This window comes from Prinia subflava, chromosome 25 (genome assembly GCF_021018805.1).
Source record: "Prinia subflava isolate CZ2003 ecotype Zambia chromosome 25, Cam_Psub_1.2, whole genome shotgun sequence".
Lineage (NCBI taxonomy): Eukaryota > Metazoa > Chordata > Aves > Passeriformes > Cisticolidae > Prinia > Prinia subflava.
In genome coordinates this window covers 5,555,968-5,566,761 of record NC_086271.1, presented here as the reverse complement: position 1 = coordinate 5,566,761, position 10,794 = coordinate 5,555,968, and the positions used below count along the sequence as shown (strand labels likewise).

Below are 10,794 nucleotides of genomic sequence, written 5' to 3'. Positions count from 1 at the left end.
AAGGGTCTGTCCAGCCCTGGCACAGCTGCCCAGGGCGGTGGTGGACTCCCCATCCCTGACTGTGTGGATGGGGTACCTGGGGACATGGGCAGGGCTGGGGGAACACTTGGACAGGATGGCATCAGAGGGCTTTCCCCATCCAAACAACTCAGTCATTTTGGGATTCTATAGATGTGGTCCATGACATCCTTCCCTGAGTAATCCCTGCCCAGAGTATGGTGCATTGTACTTCTGAAGAGCACCACGAGTCTGAAGTGAGCACAGAGCTCACCCCGGTTTCCAAAAACACCCTCTGTGTGATGTGGCTCTTCCATCCTCCCCTGACAGCCTGGCTCTGCTGGCCTGTCTCCAGAGAAGCAGGGGTAAGAGACACCAGCTTCCCCTGGCTTGGGGGTGTCAGAGTGTCCCCAGGCCTGCACAGGCCCGTCCTGCCGGAGCGCTGGGCCCCAGCTCTGCCGCAGCCCTGTGACAGGCCAGGGCTGTGTGGAGCTGTGGGCAGCGCGCCCTCCCCGCGGGCCCCTCCGGGCCTGACCCCTCTAATGGGATCGCGGCCTGGGCAGGAGGAGCCGGCGCTGCGCGGTCGGAGGCAGCGCCCCGCTGGACCCTGAGCTGTGAGTGCGGGGTCAGCCCGGGGGCACCGCTGACACCCTTCACTCGCAGCTCCGGCTGGGCTTGCGCACCCACGAGCAAGCGGCAACCTCAGCCTGCGGCCGCGGAGATGCTCACGGAAGTGGGGAATTGCTGGGGCTGGAAAAGATCCTGTTACTCTGTCCAGCTCCCTGACAGGAGGGGTCAGGCTCTGCTCCCAGGGAACAGGGACAGGGCAAAAGAAATGGCCTTAAGCTGTGCTAGGGGAGGTCCAGGTTGGATATTTGGGAAAATTTTTTCCCCTAAAAGGTTGCCCAGCTGCCCAGAGCAGTGGTGAAGTCCCCATTCCCGGAGAGATTCAGAAGCCATGTGGATGTGGCACTTGGGGACGTGGGTCAGTGGTGGCCCTAGCAGTGCTGGGTGCACATTTGGACTCACCGATCTTAAAAGTCCTTTCCAATGTCAATGATGCTGTGGTTCTGTGGTATGCTCAATGACGGATGGTTTGAAGAAAAAAGTTGAGCTTTCCATCTCTCTGCACAACCTGGCTGATGCCCCCTGCTCTGGACAGGCCCCTCCTGAACAGCCACAGGGCATCAGAAGGCATTTCAGCCAGCCTGGGCCTTTGCTGGTGTGTATAAAACTCATGAGCAGAATGTCAGCACCCACTGGTGGCACCACCACACTGCAGGAGAGTCAAGGGTCTTGAAGCTGTCCCCTGGAGGCAGCCCAATGTCCTGAGAGGAAAAAACCTCACAGCAAACACCCAAAGCCAGTTTGTGTGACACCGAGGGATTTGGGACATCAAATGTCCTGTCTGAGAGAGCCTGGCATGGACTCAGACACCAGCCCAGCCAAGGAGACAGAGAGACATCAGCCCTGCAAGGAGAAGGCCTCCTGCATGAGGGCTGTGGTGACACTGAGGGGATTTGGGGCCTTGCCTTCACCTGCAGGGGTTAAACACGGCTAATCCTGAGCCCTGGGGGCAACTGCTCCCTGCACTCCTGTGGGCTCCCTGGGGCATTGGCAGGGGCATCCCCAAAGCTGGGCCACAGGGACGCCTCACCCTCAGGGGAGGATTTGGCTCCAGGGGGACAGGACACCAGGATTGTGTAATGCAGCCGACCTACCTGGGGAGGTTGTTGGGTCACTTCTCAATCCTCAGGGAGATGTCATGAGTCCATCGCTGCTGCTTCTGCAGGTCCTGCCACTTCTGCAGGACCCAGACCTCCTGCTGCTCTTCTCTGGCACCTGTATCTCCTGCCAGCCCTCCTGCAATCCGGTCCTCCTGCTGGGATCTGTTTGGAGTGCAGGAAGTGCACAGCTCTCCTGTGGGTGGTCCAGCCTGTGCTGAGACACCCTTGCTCTCTGCAGAGACCATTTGGCCACCAGGTCCAGTTTGGGTGCCTAGTACCAGGCAGGCAGGGACAGGATGGGCCTGATTCAGCTGGAAGATATGCCAAAAACGTTTTCCCCTTCAGAAATGCCAGAACTGGGACCATGGGAGGGAGATGCATCCCATCCTTGGGGAAACCCAGCCTTCTCCTGAACACAGCCCTGAACAACCTGATGCAACTCCAAAGTCATCTCTGCTTGGAGACAGAGATTGGACCTGGGACCTCCTCTGGTCTCATCCAGCCAGAACCACGCCGTGGCTGTGTGCTCTGGGATGGATGGCAAGCGACCATCAAAACTCTTGGCTCTACCTCTGGGATCTTAGGGCCTTTTCACGTCAGAGCCATGCTATTTCATGCTGTATTATCAGGTTAGTCAAAACACTTCTCCAAACTATATGTCTATATAATTGCCAGCTACACTCACTTCCTTGGCCCCTGCTGCTTCCGATTGCCTCGGGCTTTCAGTCACACACAAAATATCCCCTTTCACCTTGATGTGCTGGAAGCCCCCTTCCCTGTGGGGAAGCCAACACCTCCTGGCTGTGTTTGCTGAGTTCTGCTCCCCAGGGGCACAGCCGGTGCTGTGACAGGCACTGCCCAGCCCGGGGTGCCACTGCACCACCAGGGCTGTGCCACGGGAAATGCAGCCACACACAAGAGGGTCTGGTGCTGCTCCAAATGTCCTCTGCGGAGCCCACAGCTCTGGAGATGGTCTGAATTTTTAGGCATCTCTCAATAAATTGGGATGTATGCTCCCATATCACCTTCTCCCAGTCAAAGGGAGGGATTTCTCCCCATAAGGACAGGATTTCCCTTAAAATCTCTCTATGGAGACCCACATTGGCGCTGGGCAAGCATTTCCCCCCACATCCACTCTCCTCTGCACATCCTTTTCTTTTTTGGGGATGAGAAATGGAGAAACCAGAGGACTGTCAGTGCTGCAGGGCTCCCAGGCTGTTCTCGTGCCACCACAGACCTGTCTCCTCTCCAGACTAAACAGTCCTAATATTTCCTGTCTCTTCTCACATAGAAATGTGTCTGTAATCACTCTTTTCTCCTGTTCCTTCACCTTTTTGGATGCAGGAGCAGCTCAGGATGTACCTAACCTGGCAGGTTGTCCAAGCTCTGCTGGGGAAATGGGATCGCGTTTCCCTGTCTCCAGCTTTGTCAAAGCTTGTCACCCTCAGAATCAGGAAACGAAGAAATCCCTGCAGAGAGAAGCTCTGCCAGCAAGCCAAGACTATCCTGACACTGGAAAAAGCCCCTGGTTCCTGGAAGACGGGCCCTGAGAAAGGGGTGATGAGAAAAGCAGGGAAACCCTTGGAGATGGCAGCCGGAGCCAAAGGAGGGATGGAGGAAACGTGACCGGCGTGGAATGAGCGCAGCCTCAGAGGCCCTTTCCTCCAGCAGGATGCCTGGAATTTGCCCATTTCCAAACGTGGACATTCCAGAGGGGAGGTACGGCAGACCCATGGCACAAAGGAACTGGTGGATTGTCCCAGGGCTCTCCTGCCCCGTGGGATGAGGGAGATCCACTTTTGCTGCCTCTGACTGCCTGGGTGGTTTTTCTTGTGCCCCTGTTTTTTGGCCATGGAAGTGTGTGGCTCCAGCAGAGATCCCTGTTTGTACAGGCTGGATAAATCCAAAGGAAGCTACTTACAAGTCCTTCTCACCAGTGTTGCCAAAAGACCATGATTCAGTGCTACTTTTTTGGGTAGAAATTAATTAGTTCGGGCCTATCACAATTATCTAACTCAACGAGCACGACAATAACCCACTGTCTAATGGACCTTCATGCCCATTTAGCACCATCTGGGTCGTCTGATCAGGGGCTTTGCAAGCAGTTGTAAATGAAGTAAGAAGGACTGCTTGGCCCAGACACCTCTTTTTGCCTCCCAGCTGCATGGACAGTGCAAATAACCCTGATGGACCCATTAGACACAGGGAGAGGGACTGCAGAGCTAACATCAGCCCACAGCTCACCCAGCTCCTCTGTGGCTGGTGTCCCCAAAGTGGAAGGTGGTGGCCCCTGGAAGGAGCAGGGAAAAAGAGTTTGTGTTGCACCCTGGAGCTGCTCCTCTTCCAGCTTTAGGGGCCGAGTTTGAGTGGGTGAGGACTGCCAGCTTCCCCAGCCCCTGGCCATGCCCTGTGGCACCAGACCCCAAACAGACCCACAGCTGTCCGTGGAACAGAGCTCAGGGCTAAACTCCAGGATAAGCCCAGCAATCCATCCTCCAGCCTCCAGGTAAGGACAACCACAAGGCATTAAACCCACAGGTCCAAAGAAAAGGTCTCCTGGAAAACTGGGATGCAGAGAAATCCCACAGATGCTTTGTTCTGGAAAGCAGGTCTCCTGGAAAACTTTCTGGATGGGAAATGTAGGCAAGTGTCCCCCAGCACCACCTGCAATGTCAGTGTCCATCCAAACAGGCCAAATTTAGGGGGTTAAATTTTTTTTACCCTACCTGACTCTACATCTGTTTTTAGCTTGGTGAGTGCTGTAGTTTTCACAGGAAGACCCGGGAAAGGGGAGTTTTGCTCACTGAGGGCTGCCTGAGGCAGAAGTTTGTGAGCAGGATTTGGCAGGGGGCTGCAGAGAGACCCACAGGAGCTCCTCCAAAGCCCGTCAGGCTTCCGGCTCCTGTTCTGTGGCAGGAAGATCAGCACTGAAAAATGAATGGAAACACTGATCCCCTTCCAAGCTGCTTTTAGACAGCACCAGAAGTTACACAGACATTGGTGTGGGCTCCTGATCCTCCCAGGTGGAGAGAGGGAATCTGGAATGGCCCGGACAGACACAGAGGGGAGCTGCACATTGTCCTTCCCTCCACGACCTTCCCTGGAAGTCAGAAAGGCCCAGCCCCACAGGGGTGGAAGCTTTCAAGACGTGCCCACAGCTGCATTGGTCTGGGGTGTGGGTCTCAGCCGTCACCACCTGCGCCAAGAGATTTCCAGGGAAAACTGCAAATGGCTTTGCTGCCTTCCCAGGATGGATTATTGGCCTTTGGAGCCGAACCTGAGTCACCAAAAGGAACAAAAAAAAGTCGATTAGGGATGAATATGATTTGGCCCTTCATCTAAGCAACCCCCAGCCTGTGATAGACACCCCAAATTCCCAGGACAAACTCTCCACATGGTGTGGACCTGCTAATAAGCAAGAGATCACAGGACTGGTGTTGGATTTCTGGATCAGCCTCACCAAATGCTGGCCCAAACTGAACAAGATCCCCAAAAAGGCATTTGGTACCTTTAGGAACCTCTTGCCCTGCAAGCAGCTCCGATGTAAATTGGGACACACTGGTATTGAGGAGTTTTGCCAGTCCTTCAGGCTGGCAAGGCCAGGATGAACCCTAGTTCATCCAAAAGGATTTTGAGGAAGGTTTTGCCTTTGAAATGGCAATTTAACCCTTTCTAGTTGCTAATTTCCTCTGTGAGATCATTCTCTCATGACACAGAAGCTGGGTTTTCCCTCTTCCTTAGCCAGGCAGCACACGTGCAGGCTGGGAGGGGGGGTCTGGGTTACCTTGGCTGCTGGCTCACCCCAAGGGACTTGGTGTCTCCTAGGACAAACAGATGATGGGCTGCACGTGGAGAAGTGTGGAGAGGTGGGATGGGCAGCCATAGCTCAGCTCTGGCTCCCTGCTCTTCCCTTTGGAGATTCCAGCAGCAGAGCAGCCTGATCCCTGCACAAGGCTCCAAGACAAGCCTTGGGCGATGCTCTCCCCGAGCCTGGGGGTCCCTGTTCAAAGTGGGGATGGTCTCTCAGCCCCCTGGAGTTCTGCACCCCCAGAGAGCAGCCGTGCTCCCCACGCTGGTCTGGGAGGAGGGATAACATCATCGGCAGCTCCTTGGCACCGAAGTGCTTGCAAATTCCCAGCCAGTGGGCCAGAGGAGAGGCCAGCTGGGGGAGAAGCCCTGGGGAGAAGCTGGGGGAGCCATAGCCAAGTCTCCCAGCTGGGAATTGGTGGGGAGGGCTCAGGCTCTGCTCCTCGCAGAGCCTGCAGTTTCATTCCCTTTCCCCAAGCTATGGGGAGGGAGGAGGAATCTCTTGCAAGCAAAAATCCCTGGGATTTTGTTCTTCAAACATCATGGTTATGGCTGATGCAGAGAAGGATGTCTGTGGAAGACCTGTGGGAAATGACATCCTGGTGATCCTACGGGATGGACTCTGAGCATGCTTCTCTCCCATGTCCTCCTCTTTTTCCTCTCTTCTTGTTTGTTTCATCCTGGAGCTTGTTGCATCCTGGAGTTGGTTTCTCCTTGTTTAGACATCCTGGAGCTTTTTGAGAGGCTCAGCAGAGCTCTGTGATAGGTCACAAATCTCTCCAGGCTTTGACCTGGGCTCCAGTCCTTGCTTTGATGCCAGCGGGTCCCTGCTGGGAGAGACGGGATCTTTGGAAGCAGGTGCTGCTTCCTGGGTGGTATTTCGCCCCTGTAGTGAGTTTTGAAGTTGCCAAGCACTGGCCATGGCACTGCTCAGGCCAATGGAGGGAGTGTGGATGAGGAGATGCCCCTTCCTGGGGGTGCGCCCCAGGGAATTCCCTGGGGAAGGGGCACCCCAGCTCCAGCATCCCCCTGCGGGTGTGGCCGCCCGTTCCCAGCAAGGGCGGGGCCGCTGTTTCGCCGCTGCAGCCACGGCCACATCCCGGGAGACAATCCCTGTCCCTCTGGGCCCTGGCACTGAGCCGCACCCTCTGCGGATCCCCGGGGACATCCGTGCACCACAGGGACCCCGCCAAGGGCAGGGGTGTCCCTGGGGTGACCGGGTCCCTGGAGCCCCGAGCAGCCAGGGGGGCCCAGTGCCCAGGCGTGTCCCTGTCCCTCGGGTGAGCCCCACGGTGTCCCCTCCGTGGCAGGGCAGGGAGACCGCGGGGCTGGGCAGCCCCCGCACCCCTCGCACGGGGCCGGTAGCTGGGAACCTGCGCCAGGACCAGAAGCCGGTTCCATACAGCCAGGGAATATAATAAAATTAAAGCTCATTAAGCACTTAGAAAAGGGTTTGCATTGAGGGGGAGTGGGCGGGGGGCCGGGGGGCTGTGCATCTCAATACTGGGCTATTTAGCAGGGAGAATTTAATAACGGGGGGTTGGTTTTTATGGCAATAGATTTATTCCACCTGGGCTAAGAAATACATTCCACATCTGCTGAGCCGTGTAACCAGACTCTAATTAAAATCGTGCGCCAAGTGAGGGCCTGGCTGTGAAACACAAAGCTGGCTTTTAGAGCGCTGGGAAGCACGGCCAGCAGCCTGGGGGCGGCGGGACGGGCACGGGGCTGGCGGCGCGGCCGTGCCACTGCTCACCATGCCCACGCCCGGGGACTGGGGCTGGCGTGGAGGGACTCTGAGCCTCTGCAGGGACCCGGGACACAGTGACACCCACAGGCACACAGTTGCCCTGGGGACAGGGTGCTGTGACCCTGGGGATGAGGTGGTAGCTGCACACAGCGATGGTGACACCCCCACATGGGACGGGCCAGGGGATGGCTGCTGTCCACGCAGAGGCAGTGCACGGGGATTCGTGACATGTGTAGAGACAGCGTGACACTGCCGTGTGTCTGCAGTGACAACGGGGAGAGGGTGACATCCCCCTTACCACAGCGGCCGTGAAGAAAGGGGGACATCGATGCACTTCCCGGGGCGGGGTGACACCCACGCACCTGTAACCACCTGGGGATGGGGTGGCACCCCTACTCTGTGACACGGGATGGGCTGGTGGCCGCAGCAATGCCCTCACGCCGCGGAGGGACCGTGGGACAAGGGGACACCGGGGACACCGCGCTGGGGCTCTACAGCCCCGCAGGCCGGGCCGAACAAACAGCGGCTGTGTCTGGCTTTAACAGCCCGGCCCTCAGACAGCGGCAGCAGTGCCAGCTCTGACGGAGAAACTAATGAAACCTTCGAAATAGTTTGTACGGGAGCAGCGAAGTGAGAAAAAAACCCCGCAGCACTCGCTGCCAAGGAAAATACACTTACCTAGTAAAGCATGAGTAATAAGTGGCGTTTTTTACAGTGTGAAGATATAACTTTTCATGAAAATACCAAATAAGGCTCCGTGCGAAAAGTGGCCGGCCTTTCTAGTCGTGTTTTTTTCTTTCCTTCTCTTTCTCGCCTTTCTTCTCATTCTCAAGGCACACGTGTGTTTTCCCCGGTGCCCCTTTTGCAGGAGCCTGTTTACGGGGCTGCCTTCCCGCCACCCCCGGCGCTGCCCGGCTCGGGTTCCGTCGCCCTGAGATGAAATGAGAAGGGAATGGAAAAACAGGAGCTGCTGTTCCGCGAGACTTTCTATTTTTAAAAGGTTAAAAATATCTATTTTCAGACACCAGCCCAGGAAGCGCTGGGGTGAAGCGACGCGGCGGGACGGGAGGAGTAAACAAGGCCGGGACGTGCCGGGCGGCTCGGGAGCTGCAGCTCCGGGGACAGGGACAGCGAGGGACAATGGGCCGGGGACGTGGCCACAGGGAGACGAGGGATTGCATCAGGCTGCAGGGCTCCGTGCCAGGGGGATGCTCAGCCCCAAGAGAGGATGCGCAGCATCAAGGTGGGATGCTCAGCACCCAGGCAGGAGGGCTTATCTTCCCCAGCATCACAGCCCTCTTGCCCTCATGGGACGAGATGCTTGGCTACTGCACATGGATCCCACTGCAGGAGTGGGATGTGGTACCCACTGTGGGAAGGATGTGGAAAAGCCATCTCCAAAGTCCCACAGGTGCTTTTCCACCCTTTGTTCTGCAGCTCTGCTCCCTTCTGCTCTCTGCCCAGGCCAAGGTCGCAGTGATGCTCCCTGGGCTGGCCGGGCCCTCGTGCTCATCCCTTGGCTCCACCTGGGCAGGAGCACCTCATGTGCACCACATTCCCCAGACAGAATCAGGCAATGCTCCAGGAATGCTGCAAAAGGTCCTTGGGGTGCTGGTGCCAGCGGCTGACCATGAACCCAGGTGAGCCCAGGGGAGCGAGAGGCCAGTGGCCTCTGGGCTGTGCTGGGGCACCTCCAGTGCTGGGGCTGGGCCCCTCCTGACAAGAGACCTGGAGGGGCTGGAGCGTGTCCAGGGAAAGGAACAGAGCTGAGGAAGGGGCTGGAACACCAGGAGGGGCTGAGGGAGCTGGGAAAGGGGCTCAGCCTGGAGAAAAGGAGGCTCAGGGGGGACCTTGTGGCTCTGCACAGCTCCTGACAGGAGGGGACAGCTGGGGGGTCGGGCTCTGCTCCCAGGAACAGGGACAGGAGGAGAGGGAACGGCCTCAGGCTGGGCCAGGGGAGGCTCAGGTTGGACTTCAGCAGGAATTTCCCCACGGAAAGGGTGGCCAGGCAGTGGCAGGGGCTGCCCAGGGAGGTTTGGAGTGCCCATCCCTGGAGGTGTCCCAGGAAGGGCTGGAGGTGGCACTGAGTGCTCTGGGCTGGTGCCAAGGTGGGGGTCAGGCACGGTATGCACTTGATGGCCACGGAGGGGTTTCCCAACCTACTGGGCTCGGTGATTCCGTGGTCCCCGCGCTGAGGCACGGCCCTGGCAGGTCCCGCTGCCCCTCAGAATGGCTGAGCTGTGCTTTGCTTCCTTATAAGGCCCTGCTGCTCCCTGCTCCCGAGTCTGCGGCCGAGCTGGCATCGCCTGTTGGGAGAGCAAAACAATTCCCAGCAGGCTGGCGGGACACCCTCCTGCCCAGCCCAGCCCGGCCACCCCCGCCAGCGCCACCTCGGGTCCCTCCGGCTGTTCCCTCCGAACCGCCCAGAGCCTGAGCAGGAACAGCGCGAGGCTTTTCCTAGCAGGCCCTGCCCCATGGGAAGGAGGGTTATAAATCAGCTCAGCTGTCTCCTGAACGAGGGATGGGGCTTTGGCATCTCTCAGAGCAGCACTTCAGCCCCCTCCCAGGGGCACCTTGTCCAACGAGAGCCCAGTGCACCAGTTCTAGCCTGGGGTGTCGGACAGTGCAATTCCTCAGCACACCTGAAAAACAAGGATGAAGGTTCCTCTGCCTGAAAAAAAGGCTGCTAGGAGGAAAGAAACATTATAAACTGCACTTCACTGAATGAACCTCTCCCACCGCCCCTTCTGCGGGTGTAAATGTGGTGGGAAGGGAGATACAGGGGGAAGAGGAGAGCAGATACCCCTGGGATTTGCATTTCCAGCTATAAATGACACATGCACAAGTATAAAGACCTCTGCATGTCCAGGAGAAGCCTGTGGACCCTGAGCCCTGCCAGTACCACGTCCCAAGGCAGGAGATGTGCTCCATGTTCCAAGACCCAGAGCCTGGAACCAGGACATTTTCCTCCTTCCAGGCCCTGGGTGCCAAAGGAGTGGACCCCCACCCACAGGGGAGCCTTCTCCCTCTCTCCAGCCCCAATTCCTTGCTCCCAGACACCACCTGGGGACACACCAGCCTCGGCCAAGGGGGCATCCAGGGACCCGCAGGCCCCCTGGGGCTGGCAGCCCACGGCACGGGGGAGTGGGGAGTATGAGCTCATGATTTTTGGAAGTGTGAAGTTCTCCCGGGTCCTGCTCCTGCAGACATTAAGTCATTTTCCTGAGGAAGTGCCGTATGACGTCGATCTGCTCACAGGAGTCGGGGTGGAGCTGCGAGCTCCAGCGAGACTACAGCAGAGGTGAGGAGCGGGAGCACCAGGACACCCCGTCCTGGCCCTCTGCTACAGGAATGGCACTCCAGGGGTCCAAATGCAATGCAAATCCTGGTATTTCGAGGTCTCAGATGGCCAAAACACTCCGTTGAAAGCTTCCAGCCCTGGTTTTGATACAAGAAATCTTTACCCACTTCACCAGGGAAATGTCCTTGACTTCCACACAGTCAAATATCACA

General features: G+C 57.5%; 2 long non-coding RNA genes across 2 annotated transcripts; one reads left to right on the top strand and one right to left on the bottom strand.

Moving 5' to 3' along the window:
- Positions 1-5,512: 5,512 nt before the first annotated feature.
- Positions 5,513-9,655, bottom strand: LOC134561930 (uncharacterized). Its single transcript, XR_010083024.1, has 3 exons — positions 9,445-9,655; positions 7,960-8,212; positions 5,513-6,361 (listed from the first exon to the last, which is right to left on the bottom strand). It is a non-coding gene; the product is annotated as an uncharacterized LOC134561930 (long non-coding RNA).
- Positions 8,223-10,682, top strand: LOC134561931 (uncharacterized). The gene is made up of 3 exons (XR_010083025.1): positions 8,223-8,524; positions 8,746-8,921; positions 10,488-10,682. It is a non-coding gene; the product is annotated as an uncharacterized LOC134561931 (long non-coding RNA).
- Positions 10,683-10,794: the final 112 nt, after the last annotated feature.